Below are 15,848 nucleotides of genomic sequence, written 5' to 3' on the forward strand. Positions count from 1 at the left end.
TTCCATTTTCCCTGGGAAAGAAAACTCAGCAGTCCAGGTTCCCGATATCAGTTTGTAGGGCTCCCTTGGGTGTATCAGGGCAGCACAAGTTTGAGGTGGGGACAACTTCGGTGTGGGGTCCATCCTTCGATATAAGGATTTTTTGCAGTCAGGGCCAGGGGCCCCTGGGCACATCCTTTTTCCATTTTCCCTGGGAAAGAAAACTCAGCAGTCCAGGTTCCTGATGTCAGTTTGTAGGGCTCCCTTGGGTCTATCAGGGCAGCACAAGTTTGAGGTGGGGACAACTTCGGTGTGGGCTCCATCCTTCGATATAAGGATTTTTTGCAGTCAGGGCCAGGGGCCCAGGGCCAGGGGCCCCCGGGCACATCCTTTTTCCATTTTCCCTGGGAAAGAAAACTCAGCAGTCCAGGTTCCTGATGTCAGTTTGTAGGGCTCCCTTGGGTCTATCAGGGCAGCACAAGTTTGAGGTGGGGACAACTTCGGTGTGGGGTCCATCCTTCGATATAAGGATTCTTTGCAGTCAGTGCCAGGGGCCCCCGGGCACATCCTTTGGCCATTTTCCCTGGGAAAGAAAACTCAGCAGTCCAGGTTCCTGATGTCAGTTTGTAGGGCTCCCTTGGGTCTATCAGGGCAGCACAAGTTTGAGGTGGGGACAACTTTGGTGTGGGGTCCATCCTTCGATATAAGGATTTTTTGCAGTCAGGGCCAGGGGCCCCTGGTCACATCCTTTTTCCATTTTCCCTGGGAAAGAAAACTCAGCAGTCCAGGTTCCTGATGTCAGTTTGTAGGGCTTCCTTGGGTGTATCAGGGCAGCACAAGTTTGAGTTGGGGACAACTTCGGTGTGGGGTGCATCCTTTGATACAAAGATTTTTTGCAGTCAGGGCCAGGGGCCCCTGGTCACATCCTTTCTCCATTTTCCCTGGGAAAGAAAACTCAGCAGTCCAGGTTCCTGATGTCAGTTTGTAGGGCTCCCTTGGGTCTATCAGGGCAGCACAAGTTTGAGGTGGGGACAACTTCGGTGTGGGGTCCATCCTTCGATATAAGGATTTTTTGCAGTGAGGCCCAGCCCAGGGCCAGGGGCCCCTGGGCACATCCTTTTTCCATTTTCCCTGGGAAAGAAAACTCAGCAGTCCAGGTTCCTGATGTCAGTTTGTAGGGCTCCCTTGGGTGTATCAGAGCTGCACATGTTTGAGGTGGGGACAACTTCGGTGTGGGCTCCATCCTTCGATATAAGGATATTTTGCAGTGAGGTTCCTGTCCAGGGCCACGGGCCCCTGGGCACATCCTTTTTCCATTTTCCCTGGGAAAGAAAACTCAGCAGTCCAAGTTCCTGATGTCAGTTTGTAGGGCTCCCTTGGGTCTATCAGGGTAGCACAAGTTTGAGGTTGCAACAACTTTGGTGTGGGGTGCATCCTTCGATATAAGGATTTTTTGTAGTGAGGTTCCTGTCCAGGGCCAGGGGCCCCTGGGCACATCCTTTTTCCATTTTCCCTGGGAAAGAAAACTCAGCAGTCCAGGTTCCCGATGTCAGTTTGTAGGGCTCCCTTGGGTCTATCAGGGCAGCACAAGTTTGAGGTGGGGACAACTTAGGTGTGGGGTCCATCCTTCGATATAAGGATTTCTTGTAGTGAGGTCCCTGCCAAGGGCCAGGGGCCCCTGGGCACATCCTTTTTCCATTTTCCCTGGGAAAGAAAACTCAGCAGTCCAGGTTCCCGATGTCAGTTTGTAGGGCTCCCTTGGGTCTATCAGGGCAGCACAAGTTTGAGGTGGGGACAACTTCGGTGTGGGGTCCATCCTTCGATATAAGGATTTTTTGCAGTCAGGGCCAGGGGCCCCTGGGCACATCCTTTTTCCATTTTCCCTGGGAAAGAAAACTCAGCAGTCCAGGTTCCTGATGTCAGTTTGTAAGGCTCCCTTGGGTCTATCAGGGCAGCACAAGTTTGAGGTGGGGACAACTTCGGTGTGGGCTCCATCCTTCGATATAAGGATTTTTTGCAGTCAGGGACAGGGGCCCAGGGCCAGGGGCCCCCGGGCACATCCTTTTTCCATTTTCCCTGGGAAAGAAAACTCAGCAGTCCAGGTTCCTGATGTCAGTTTGTAGGGCTCCCTTGGGTCTATCAGGGCAGCACAAGTTTGAGGTGGGGACAACTTCGGTGTGGGGTCCATCCTTCGATATAAGGATTCTTTGCAGTCAGTGCCAGGGGCCCCCGGGCACATCCTTTGGCCATTTTCCCTGGGAAAAAAAACTCAGCAGTCCAGGTTCCTGATGTCAGTTTGTAGGGCTCCCTTGGGTCTATCAGGGCAGCACAAGTTTGAGGTGGGGACAACTTTGGTGTGGGGTCCATCCTTCGATATAAGGATTTTTTGCAGTCAGGGCCAGGGGCCCCTGGTCACATCCTTTCTCCATTTTCCCTGGGAAAGAATACTCAGCAGTCCAGGTTCCTGATGTCAGTTTGTAGGGCTTCCTTGGGTGTATCAGGGCAGCACAAGTTTGAGTTGGGGACAACTTCGGTGTGGGGTGCATCCTTTGATACAAAGATTTTTTGCAGTCAGGGCCAGGGGCCCCAGGGCACATCCTTTTTCCATTTTCCCTGGGAAAGAAAACTCAGCAGTCCAGGTTCCTGATGTCAGTTTGTAGGGCTCCCTTGGGTCTATCAGGGCAGCACAAGTTTGAGGTGGGGACAACTTCGGTGTGGGGTCCATCCTTCGATATAAGGATTTTTTGCAGTGAGGTCCCTGCCCAGGGCCAGGGGCCCCTGTGCACATCCTTTTTCCATTTTCCCTGGGAAAGAAAACTCAGCAGTCCAGGTTCCTGATGTCAGTTTGTAGGGCTCCCTTGGGTCTATCAGGGCAGCACAAGTTTGAGGTGGGGACAACTTTGGTGTGGGGTCCATCCTTCGATATAAGGATTTCTTGTTGTGAGGTCCCTGCCAAGGGCCAGGGGCCGCTGGGCACATCCTTTTTCCGTTTTCCCTGGGAAAGAAAACTCAGCAGTCCAGGTTCCTGATGTCAGTTTGTAGGGCTCCCTTGGGTCAATCAGGGCAGCACAAGTTTGAGGTGGGGACAACTTCGGTGTGGGGTCCATCCTTCGATATAAGGATTTTTTGCAGTCAGGGCCAGGGGCCCCTGGGCACACCCTTTGGCCATTTTCCCTGGGAAAGAAAACTCAGCAGTCCAGGTTCCTGATGTCAGTTTGTAGGGCTCCCTTGGGTCTATCAGGGCAGCACGAGTTTGAGGTGGGGACAACTTTGGTGTGGGGTCCATCCTTCGATATAAGGATTTTTTGCAGTCATGGCGAGGGGCCCCTGTGCACACCCTTTTTCCATTTTCCCTGGGAAAGAAAACTCAGCAGTCCAGGTTCCTGATGTCAGTTTGTAGGGCTCCCTTGGGTCTATCAGGGCAGCACAAGTTTGAGTTGGGGACACCTTCGGTGTGGGGTGCATCCTTCGATACAAAGATTTTTTGCAGTCAGGGCCAGGGGCCCCTGGGCACATCCTTTTTCCATTTTCCCTGGGAAAGAAAACTCAGCAGTCCAGGTTCCTGATGTCAGTTTGTAGAGCTCCCTTGGGTCTATCAGGGCAGCACAAGTTTGAGGTGGGGACAACTTCGGTGTGGGCTCCATCCTTCGATATAAGGATTTTTTTCAGTGAGGCCCAGCCCAGGGCCAGGGGCCCCAGGGCACATCCTTTTTCCATTTTCCCTGGGAAAGAAAACTCAGCAGTCCAGGTTCCTGATGTCAGTTTGTAGGGCTCCCTTGGGTGTATCAGAGCTGCACAAGTTTGAGGTGGGGACAACTTCGGTGTGGGCTCCATCCTTCGATATAAGGATATTTTGCAGTGAGGTTCCTGTCCAGGGCCACGGGCCCCTGGGCACATCCTTTTTCCATTTTCCCTGGGAAAGAAAACTCAGCAGTCCAAGTTCCTGATGTCAGTTTGTAGGGCTCCCTTGGGTCTATCAGGGTAGCACAAGTTTGAGGTTGCAACAACTTTGGTGTGGGGTGCATCCTTCGATATAAGGATTTTTTGTAGTGAGGTTCCTGTCCAGGGCCAGGGGCCCCTGGGCACATCCTTTTTCCATTTTCCCTGGGAAAGAAAACTCAGCAGTCCAGGTTCCCGATGTCAGTTTGTAGGGCTCCCTTGGGTCTATCAGGGCAGCACAAGTTTGAGGTGGGGACAACTTAGGTGTGGGGTCCATACTTCGATATAAGGATTTCTTGTAGTGAGGTCCCTGCCAAGGGCCAGGGGCCCCTGGGCACATCCTTTTTCCATTTTCCCTGGGAAAGAAAACTCAGCAGTCCAGGTTCCCGATGTCAGTTTGTAGGGCTCCCTTGGGTCTATCAGGGCAGCACAAGTTTGAGGTGGGGACAACATCGGTGTGGGGTCCATCCTTCGATATAAGGATTTTTTGCAGTCAGGGCCAGGGGCCCCTGGGCACATCCTTTTTCCATTTTCCCTGGGAAAGAAAACTCAGCAGTCCAGGTTCCTGATGTCAGTTTGTAGGGCTCCCTTGGGTCTATCAGGGCAGCACAAGTTTGAGGTGGGGACAACTTCGGTGTGGGCTCCATCCTTCGATATAAGGATTTTTTGCAGTCAGGGCCAGGGGCCCAGGGCCAGGGGCCCCCGGGCACATCCTTTTTCCATTTTCCCTGGGAAAGAAAACTCAGCAGTCCAGGTTCCTGATGTCAGTTTGTAGGGCTCCCTTGGGTCTATCAGGGCAGCACAAGTTTGAGGTGGGGACAACTTCGGTGTGGGGTCCATCCTTCGATATAAGGATTCTTTGCAGTCAGTGCCAGGGGCCCCCGGGCACATCCTTTGGCCATTTTCCCTGGGAAAGAAAACTCAGCAGTCCAGGTTCCTGATGTCAGTTTGTAGGGCTCCCTTGGGTCTATCAGGGCAGCACAAGTTTGAGGTGGGGACAACTTCGGTGTGGGGTCCATCCTTCGATATAAGGATTTTTTGCAGTCAGGGCCAGGGGCCCCTGGTCACATCCTTTCTCCATTTTCCCTGGGAAAGAAAACTCAGCAGTCCAGGTTCCTGATGTCAGTTTGTAGGGCTTCCTTGGGTGTATCAGGGCAGCACAAGTTTGAGTTGGGGACAACTTCGGTGTGGGGTGCATCCTTCGATACAAAGATTTTTTGCAGTCAGGGCCAGGGGCCCCAGGGCACATCCTTTTTCCATTTTCCCTGGGAAAGAAAACTCAGCAGTCCAGGTTCCTGATGTCAGTTTGTAGGGCTCCCTTGGGTCTATCAGGGCAGCACAAGTTTGAGGTGGGGACAACTTCGGTGTGGGGTCCATCCTTCGATATAAGGATTTTTTGCAGTGAGGCCCAGCCCAGGGCCAGGGGCCCCAGGGCACATCCTTTTTCCATTTTCCCTGGGAAAGAAAACTCAGCAGTCCAGGTTCCTGATGTCAGTTTGTAGGGCTCCCTTGGGTGTATCAGAGCTGCACATGTTTGAGGTGGGGACAACTTCGGTGTGGGCTCCATCCTTCGATATAAGGATTTCTTGTAGTGAGGTCCCTGCCAAGGGCCAGGGGCCCCTGGGCACATCCTTTTTCCATTTTCCCTGGGAAAGAAAACTCAGCAGTCCAGGTTCCTGATGTCAGTTTGTAGGGCTCCCTTGGGTCTATCAGGGTAGCACAAGTTTGAGGTTGCAACAACTTTGGTGTGGGGTGCATCCTTCGATATAAGGATTTTTTGTAGTGAGGTTCCTGTCCAGGGCCAGGGGCCCCTGGGCACATCCTTTTTCCATTTTCCCTGGGAAAGAAAACTCAGCAGTCCAGGTTCCCGATGTCAGTTTGTAGGGCTCCCTTGGGTCTATCAGGGCAGCACAAGTTTGAGGTGGGGACAACTTAGGTGTGGGGTCCATCCTTCGATATAAGGATTTCTTGTAGTGAGGTCCCTGCCAAGGGCCAGGGGCCCCTGGGCACATCCTTTTTCCATTTTCCCTGGGAAAGAAAACTCAGCAGTCCAGGTTCCCGATGTCAGTTTGTAGGGCTCCCTTGGGTGTATCAGGGCAGCACAAGTTTGAGGTGGGGACAACTTCGGTGTGGGGTCCATCCTTCGATATAAGGATTTTTTGCAGTCAGGGCCAGGGGCCCCTGGGCACATCCTTTTTCCATTTTCCCTGGGAAAGAAAACTCAGCAGTCCAGGTTCCTGATGTCAGTTTGTAGGGCTCCCTTGGGTCTATCAGGGCAGCACAAGTTTGAGGTGGGGACAACTTCGGTGTGGGCTCCATCCTTCGATATAAGGATTTTTTGCAGTCAGGGCCAGGGGCCCAGGGCCAGGGGCCCCCGGGCACATCCTTTTTCCATTTTCCCTGGGAAAGAAAACTCAGCAGTCCAGGTTCCTGATGTCAGTTTGTAGGGCTCCCTTGGGTCTATCAGGGCAGCACAAGTTTGAGGTGGGGACAACTTCGGTGTGGGGTCCATCCTTCGATATAAGGATTCTTTGCAGTCAGTGCCAGGGGCCCCCGGGCACATCCTTTGGCCATTTTCCCTGGGAAAGAAAACTCAGCAGTCCAGGTTCCTGATGTCAGTTTGTAGGGCTCCCTTGGGTCTATCAGGGCAGCACAAGTTTGAGGTGGGGACAACTTTGGTGTGGGGTCCATCCTTCGATATAAGGATTCTTTGCAGTCAGGGCCAGGGGCCCCTGGTCACATCCTTTCTCCATTTTCCCTGGGAAAGAATACTCAGCAGTCCAGGTTCCTGATGTCAGTTTGTAGGGCTTCCTTGGGTGTATCAGGGCAGCACAAGTTTGAGTTGGGGACAACTTCGGTGTGGGGTGCATCCTTTGATACAAAGATTTCTTGCAGTCAGGGCCAGGGGCCCCAGGGCACATCCTTTTTCCATTTTCCCTGGGAAAGAAAACTCAGCAGTCCAGGTTCCTGATGTCAGTTTGTAGGGCTCCCTTGGGTCTATCAGGGCAGCACAAGTTTGAGGTGGGGACAACTTCGGTGTGGGGTCCATCCTTCGATATAAGGATTTTTTGCAGTGAGGTCCCTGCCCAGGGCCAGGGGCCCCTGTGCACATCCTTTTTCCATTTTCCCTGGGAAAGAAAACTCAGCAGTCCAGGTTCCTGATGTCAGTTTGTAGGGCTCCCTTGGGTCTATCAGGGCAGCACAAGTTTGAGGTGGGGACAACTTCGGTGTGGGGTCCATCCTTCGATATAAGGATTTTTTGAAGTCAGGGCCAGGGGCCCCTGGGCACATCCTTTGGCCATTTTCCCTGGGAAAGAAAACTCAGCAGTCCAGGTTCCTGATGTCAGTTTGTAGGGCTCCCTTGGGTCTATCAGGGCAGCACGAGTTTGAGGTGGGGACAACTTTGGTGTGGGGTCCATCCTTCGATATAAGGATTTTTTGCAGTCATGGCGAGGGGCCCCTGTGCACATCCTTTTTCCATTTTCCCTGGGAAAGAAAACTCAGCAGTCCAGGTTCCTGATGTCAGTTTGTAGGGCTCCCTTGGGTCTATCAGGGCAGCACAAGTTTGAGTTGGGGACACCTTCGGTGTGGGGTGCATCCTTCGATACAAAGATTTTTTGCAGTCAGGGCCAGGGGCCCCTGGGCACATCCTTTTTCCATTTTCCCTGGGAAAGAAAACTCAGCAGTCCAGGTTCCTGATGTCAGTTTGTAGAGCTCCCTTGGGTCTATCAGGGCAGCACAAGTTTGAGGTGGGGACAACTTCGGTGTGGGGTCCATCCTTCGATATAAGGATTTTTTTCAGTGTGGCCCAGCCCAGGGCCAGGGGCCCCAGGGCACATCCTTTTTCCATTTTCCCTGGGAAAGAAAACTCAGCAGTCCAGGTTCCTGATGTCAGTTTGTAGGGCTCCCTTGGGTGTATCAGAGCTGCACATGTTTGAGGTGGGGACAACTTCGGTGTGGGCTCCATCCTTCGATATAAGGATATTTTGCAGTGAGGTTCCTGTCCAGGGCCACGGGCCCCTGGGCACATCCTTTTTCCATTTTCCCTGGGAAAGAAAACTCAGCAGTCCAAGTTCCTGATGTCAGTTTGTAGGGCTCCCTTGGGTCTATCAGGGTAGCACAAGTTTGAGGTTGCAACAACTTTGGTGTGGGGTGCATCCTTCGATATAAGGATTTTTTGTAGTGAGGTTCCTGTCCAGGGCCAGGGGCCCCTGGGCACATCCTTTTTCCATTTTCCCTGGGAAAGAAAACTCAGCAGTCCAGGTTCCCGATGTCAGTTTGTAGGGCTCCCTTGGGTCTATCAGGGCAGCACAAGTTTGAGGTGGGGACAACTTAGGTGTGGGGTCCATACTTCGATATAAGGATTTCTTGTAGTGAGGTCCCTGCCAAGGGCCAGGGGCCCCTGGGCACATCCTTTTTCCATTTTCCCTGGGAAAGAAAACTCAGCAGTCCAGGTTCCCGATGTCAGTTTGTAGGGCTCCCTTGGGTGTATCAGGGCAGCACAAGTTTGAGGTGGGGACAACTTCGGTGTGGGGTCCATCCTTCGATATAAGGATTTTTTGCAGTCAGGGCCAGGGGCCCCTGGGCACATCCTTTTTCCATTTTCCCTGGGAAAGAAAACTCAGCAGTCCAGGTTCCTGATGTCAGTTTGTAGGGCTCCCTTGGGTCTATCAGGGCAGCACAAGTTTGAGGTGGGGACAACTTCGGTGTGGGCTCCATCCTTCGATATAAGGATTTTTTGCAGTCAGGGCCAGGGGCCCAGGGCCAGGGGCCCCCGGGCACATCCTTTTTCCATTTTCCCTGGGAAAGAAAACTCAGCAGTCCAGGTTCCTGATGTCAGTTTGTAGGGCTCCCTTGGGTCTATCAGGGCAGCACAAGTTTGAGGTGGGGACAACTTCGGTGTGGGGTCCATCCTTCGATATAAGGATTCTTTGCAGTCAGTGCCAGGGGTCCCCGGGCTCATCCTTTGGCCATTTTCCCTGGGAAAGAAAACTCAGCAGTCCAGGTTCCTGATGTCAGTTTGTAGGGCTCCCTTGGGTCTATCAGGGCAGCACAAGTTTGAGGTGGGGACAACTTTGGTGTGGGGTCCATCCTTCGATATAAGGATTTTTTGCAGTCAGGGCCAGGGGCCCCTGGTCACATCCTTTCTCCATTTTCCCTGGGAAAGAAAACTCAGCAGTCCAGGTTCCTGATGTCAGTTTGTAGGGCTTCCTTGGGTGTATCAGGGCAGCACAAGTTTGAGTTGGGGACAACTTCGGTGTGGGGTGCATCCTTCGATACAAAGATTTTTTGCAGTCAGGGCCAGGGGCCCCAGGGCACATCCTTTTTCCATTTTCCCTGGGAAAGAAAACTCAGCAGTCCAGGTTCCTGATGTCAGTTTGTAGGGCTCCCTTGGGTCTATCAGGGCAGCACAAGTTTGAGGTGGGGACAACTTCGGTGTGGGGTCCATCCTTCGATATAAGGATTTTTTGCAGTGAGTCCCAGCCCAGGGCCAGGGGCCCCAGGGCACATCCTTTTTCCATTTTCCCTGGGAAAGAAAACTCAGCAGTCCAGGTTCCTGATGTCAGTTTGTAGGGCTCCCTTGGGTCTATCAGAGCTGCACATGTTTGAGGTGGGGACAACTTCGGTGTGGGCTCCATCCTTCGATATAAGGATATTTTGCAGTGAGGTTCCTGTCCAGGGCCACGGGCCCCTGGGCACATCCTTTTTCCATTTTCCCTGGGAAAGAAAACTCAGCAGTCCAAGTTCCTGATGTCAGTTTGTAGGGCTCCCTTGGGTCTATCAGGGTAGCACAAGTTTGAGGTTGCAACAACTTTGGTGTGGGGTGCATCCTTCGATATAAGGATTTTTTGTAGTGAGGTTCCTGTCCAGGGCCAGGGGCCCCTGGGCACATCCTTTTTCCATTTTCCCTGGGAAAGAAAACTCAGCAGTCCAGGTTCCCGATGTCAGTTTGTAGGGCTCCCTTGGGTCTATCAGGGCAGCACAAGTTTGAGGTGGGGACAACTTAGGTGTGGGGTCCATACTTCGATATAAGGATTTCTTGTAGTGAGGTCCCTGCCAAGGGCCAGGGGCCCCTGGGCACATCCTTTTTCCATTTTCCCTGGGAAAGAAAACTCAGCAGTCCAGGTTCCCGATGTCAGTTTGTAGGGCTCCCTTGGGTGTATCAGGGCAGCACAAGTTTGAGGTGGGGACAACTTCGGTGTGGGGTCCATCCTTCGATATAAGGATTTTTTGCAGTCAGGGCCAGGGGCCCCTGTGCACATCCTTTTTCCATTTTCCCTGGGAAAGAAAACTCAGCAGTCCAGGTTCCTGATGTCAGTTTGTAGGGCTCCCTTGGGTCTATCAGGGCAGCACAAGTTTGAGGTGGGGACAACTTCGGTGTGGGCTCCATCCTTCGATATAAGGATTTTTTGCAGTCAGGGCCAGGGGCCCAGGGCCAGGGGCCCCAGGGCACATCCTTTTTCCATTTTCCCTGGGAAAGAAAACTCAGCAGTCCAGGTTCCTGATGTCAGTTTGTAGGGCTCCCTTGGGTCTATCAGGGCAGCACAAGTTTGAGGTGGGGACAACTTCGGTGTGGGGTCCATCCTTCGATATAAGGATTCTTTGCAGTCAGTGCCAGGGGCCCCCGGGCACATCCTTTGGCCATTTTCCCTGGGAAAGAAAACTCAGCAGTCCAGGTTCCTGATGTCAGTTTGTAGGGCTCCCTTGGGTCTATCAGGGCAGCACAAGTTTGAGGTGGGGACAACTTTGGTGTGGGGTCCATCCTTCGATATAAGGATTTTTTGCAGTCAGGGCCAGGGGCCCCTGGTCACATCCTTTCTCCATTTTCCCTGGGAAAGAAAACTCAGCAGTCCAGGTTCCTGATGTCAGTTTGTAGGGCTTCCTTGGGTGTATCAGGGCAGCACAAGTTTGAGTTGGGGACAACTTCGGTGTGGGGTGCATCCTTTGATACAAAGATTTTTTGCAGTCAGGGCCAGGGGCCCCAGGGCACATCCTTTTTCCATTTTCCCTGGGAAAGAAAACTCAGCAGTCCAGGTTCCTGATGTCAGTTTGTAGGGCTCCCTTGGGTCTATCAGGGCAGCACAAGTTTGAGGTGGGGACAACTTCGGTGTGGGGTCCATCCTTCGATATAAGGATTTTTTGCAGTGAGGTCCCTGCCCAGGGCCAGGGGCCCCTGTGCACATCCTTTTTCCATTTTCCCTGGGAAAGAAAACTCAGCAGTCCAGGTTCCTGATGTCAGTTTGTAGGGCTCCCTTGGGTCTATCAGGGCAGCACAAGTTTGAGGTGGGGACAACTTTGGTGTGGGGTCCATCCTTCGATATAAGGATTTCTTGTTGTGAGGTCCCTGCCAAGGGCCAGGGGCCGCTGGGCACATCCTTTTTCCATTTTCCCTGGGAAAGAAAACTCAGCAGTCCAGGTTCCTGATGTCAGTTTGTAGGGCTCCCTTGGGTCTATCAGGGCAGCACAAGTTTGAGGTGGGGACAACTTCGGTGTGGGGTCCATCCTTCGATATAAGGATTTTTTGAAGTCAGGGCCAGGGGCCCCTGGGCACACCCTTTGGCCATTTTCCCTGGGAAAGAAAACTCAGCAGTCCAGGTTCCTGATGTCAGTTTGTAGGGCTCCCTTGGGTCTATCAGGGCAGCACGAGTTTGAGGTGGGGACAACTTTGGTGTGGGGTCCATCCTTCGATATAAGGATTTTTTGCAGTCATGGCGAGGGGCCCCTGTGCACATCCTTTTTCCATTTTCCCTGGGAAAGAAAACTCAGCAGTCCAGGTTCCTGATGTCAGTTTGTAGGGCTCCCTTGGGTCTATCAGGGCAGCACAAGTTTGAGTTGGGGACACCTTCGGTGTGGGGTGCATCCTTCGATAAAAAGATTTTTTGCAGTCAGGGCCAGGGGCCCCTGGGCACATCCTTTTTCCATTTTCCCTGGGAAAGAAAACTCAGCAGTCCAGGTTCCTGATGTCAGTTTGTAGGGCTCCCTTGGGTCTATCAGGGCAGCACAAGTTTGAGGTGGGGACAACTTCGGTGTGGGGTCCATCCTTCGATATAAGGATTTTTTGCATTGAGGCCGAGCCCATGTCCAGGGGCCCCTGTGCACATCCTTTTTCCATTTTCCCTGGGAAGGAAAACTCAGCAGTCCAGGTTCCTGATGTCAGTTTGTAGGGCTCCCTTGGGTCTATCAGGGCAGCACAAGTTTGAGGTGGGGACAACTTCGGTGTGGGGTCCATCCTTCGATATAAGGATTCTTTGCAGTCAGTGCCAGGGGCCCCCGGGCACATCCTTTGGCCATTTTCCCTGGGAAAGAAAACTCAGCAGTCCAGGTTCCTGATGTCAGTTTGTAGGGCTCCCTTGGGTCTATCAGGGCAGCACAAGTTTGAGGTGGGGACAACTTCGGTGTGGGCTCCATCCTTCGATATAAGGATTTTTTGCAGTCAGGGCCAGGGGCCCCCGGGCACATCCTTTTTCCATTTTCCCTGGGAAAGAAAACTCAGCAGTCCAGGTTCCTGATGTCAGTTTGTAGGGCTCCCTTGGGTCTATCAGGGCAGCACAAGTTTGAGGTGGGGACAACTTCGGTGTGGGGTCCATCCTTCGATATAAGGATTCTTTGCAGTCAGGGCCAGGGGCCCCCGGGCACATCCTTTGGCCATTTTCCCTGGGAAAGAAAACTCAGCAGTCCAGGTTCCTGATGTCAGTTTGTAGGGCTCCCTTGGGTCTATCAGGGCAGCACAAGTTTGAGGTGGGGACAACTTTGGTGTGGGGTCCATCCTTCGATATAAGGATTTTTTGCAGTCAGGGCCAGGGGCCCCTGGGCACATCCTTTCTCCATTTTCCCTGGGAAAGAAAACTCAGCAGTCCAGGTTCCTGATGTCAGTTTGTAGGGCTTCCTTGGGTGTATCAGGGCAGCACAAGTTTGAGTTGGGGACAACTTCGGTGTGGGGTGCATCCTTCGATACAAAGATTTTTAGCAGTCAGGGCCAGGGGCCCCAGGGCACATCCTTTTTCCATTTTCCCTGGGAAAGAAAACTCAGCAGTCCAGGTTCCTGATGTCAGTTTGTAGGGCTCCCTTGGGTCTATCAGGGCAGCACAAGTTTGAGGTGGGGACAACTTCGGTGTGGGGTCCATCCTTCGATATAAGGATTTTTTGCAGTGAGGTCCCTGCCCAGGGCCAGGGGCCCCTGTGCACATCCTTTTTCCATTTTCCCTGGGAAAGAAAACTCAGCAGTCCAGGTTCCTGATGTCAGTTTGTAGGGCTCCCTTGGGTCTATCAGGGCAGCACAAGTTTGAGGTGGGGACAACTTTGGTGTGGGGTCCATCCTTCGATATAAGGATTTCTTGTTGTGAGGTCCCTGCCAAGGGCCAGGGGCCGCTGGGCACATCCTTTTTCCATTTTCCCTGGGAAAGAAAACTCAGCAGTCCAGGTTCCTGATGTCAGTTTGTAGGGCTCCCTTGGGTCTATCAGGGCAGCACAAGTTTGAGGTGGGGACAACTTCGGTGTGGGGTCCATCCTTCGATATAAGGATTTTTTGAAGTCAGGGCCAGGGGCCCCTGGGCACACCCTTTGGCCATTTTCCCTGGGAAAGAAAACTCAGCAGTCCAGGTTCCTGATGTCAGTTTGTAGGGCTCCCTTGGGTCTATCAGGGCAGCACGAGTTTGAGGTGGGGACAACTTTGGTGTGGGGTCCATCCTTCGATATAAGGATTTTTTGCAGTCATGGCGAGGGGCCCCTGTGCACATCCTTTTTCCATTTTCCCTGGGAAAGAAAACTCAGCAGTCCAGGTTCCTGATGTCAGTTTGTAGGGCTCCCTTGGGTCTATCAGGGCAGCACAAGTTTGAGTTGGGGACACCTTCGGTGTGGGGTGCATCCTTCGATACAAAGATTTTTTGCAGTCAGGGCCAGGGGCCCCTGGGCACATCCTTTTTCCATTTCCCCTGGGAAAGAAAACTCAGCAGTCCAGGTTCCTGATGTCAGTTTGTAGGGCTCCCTTGGGTCTATCAGGGCAGCACAAGTTTGAGGTGGGGACAACTTCGGTGTGGGGTCCATCCTTCGATATAAGGATTTTTTGCAGTGAGGTCCCTGCCCAGGGCCGGGGCCCCTGGGCACATCCTTTTTCCATTTTCCCTGGGAAAGAAAACTCAGCAGTCCAGGTTCCTGATGTCAGTTTGTAGGGCTCCCTTGGGTCTATCAGGGCAGCACAAGTTTGAGGTGGGGACAACTTCGGAGTGGGGTCCATCCTTCGATATAAGGATTTTTTGCAGTCAGGGCCAGGGGCCCCTGGGCACATCCTTTTTCCATTTCCCCTGGGAAAGAAAAGTCAGCAGTCCAGGTTCCTGATGTCAGTTTGTAGGGCTCCCTTGGGTCTATCAGGGCAGCCCAAGTTTGAGGTGGGGACAACTTCGGTGTGGGGTCCATCCTTCGATATAAGGATTTTTTGCAGTGAGGTCCCTGCCCAGGGCCAGGGGCCCCTGGGCACATCCTTTTTCCATTTTCCCTGGGAAAGAAAACTCAGCAGTCCAGGTTCCTGATGTCAGTTTATAGGGCTCCCTTGGGTGTATCAGGGCAGCACAAGTTTGAGGTGGGGACAACTTCGGTGTGGGCTCCATCCTTCGATATAAGGATTTTTTGCAGTCAGGGCCAGGGGCCCCCTGGCACACCCTTTGGCCATTTTCCCTGGGAAAGAAAACTCAGCAGTCCAGGTTCCTGATGTCAGTTTGTAGGGCTCCCTTGGGTCTATCAGGGCAGCACAAGTTTGAGGTGGGGACAACTTCGGTGTGGGGTCCATCCTTCGATATAAGGATTTTTTTCAGTGAGGCCCAGCCAGGACCAGGGGCCCTAGGGCACATCCTTTTTCCATTTTCCCTGGGAAAGAAAACTCAGCAGTCCCGGTTCCTGATGTCAGTTTGTAGAGCTCCCTTGGGTGTATCAGGGCAGCACAAGTTTGAGGTGGGGACAACTTCGGTGTGGGCTCCATCCTTCGATATAAGGATTTTTTGCAGTGAGGTCCCTGTCCAGGGCCAGGGGCCCCTGGGCACATCCTTTTCCCATTTTCCCTGGGAAAGAAAACTCAGCAGTCCAGGTTCCTGATGTCAGTTTGTAGGGCTCCCTTGGGTTTATCAGGGTAGCACAAGTTTGAGGTGGGGACAACTTTGGTGTGGGGTGCATCCTTCGATATAAGGATTTTTTGTAGTGAGGTCCCTGTCCAGGGCCAGGGGCCCCTGTGCACATCCTTTTTCCATTTTCCCTGGGAAAGAAAACTCAGCAGTCCAGGTTCCCGATGTCAGTTTGTAGGGCTCCCTTGGGTGTATCAGGGCAGTACAAGTTTGAGGTGGGGACAACTTCGGTGTGGGGTCCATCCTTCGATATATGGATTTTTTGCTGTCAGGGCCAGGGGCCCAGGGCCAGGGGCCCCTGGGCACATCCTTTTTCCATTTTCCCTGGGAAAGAAAACTCAGCAGTCCAGGTTCCTGATGTCAGTTTGTAGGGTTCCCTTGGGTCTATCAGGGCAGCACAAGTTTGAGGTGGGGACAACTTCGGTGTGGGGTCCATCCTTCGATATAAGGATTTTTTGCAGTCAGGGCCAGGGGCCCCTGGGCACATCCTTTTTCCATTTCCCCTGGGAAAGAAAAGTCAGCAGTCCAGGTTCCTGATGTCAGTTTGTAGGGCTCCCTTGGGTCTATCAGGGCAGCACAAGTTTGAGGTGGGGACAACTTCGGTGTGGGGTCCATCCTTCGATATAAGGATTTCTTGTTGTGAGGTCCCTGCCAAGGGCCAGGGGCCGCTGGGCACATCCTTTTTCCATTTTCCCTGGGAAAGAAAACTCAGCAGTCCAGGTTCCTGATGTCAGTTTGTAGGGCTCCCTTGGGTCTATCAGGGCAGCACAAGTTTGAGGTGGGGACAACTTCGGTGTGGGGTCCATCCTTCGATATAAG

The sequence above is a fragment of the Lonchura striata genome, chromosome 34, assembly GCF_046129695.1.
Source record: "Lonchura striata isolate bLonStr1 chromosome 34, bLonStr1.mat, whole genome shotgun sequence".
Taxonomy (NCBI): domain Eukaryota; kingdom Metazoa; phylum Chordata; class Aves; order Passeriformes; family Estrildidae; genus Lonchura; species Lonchura striata.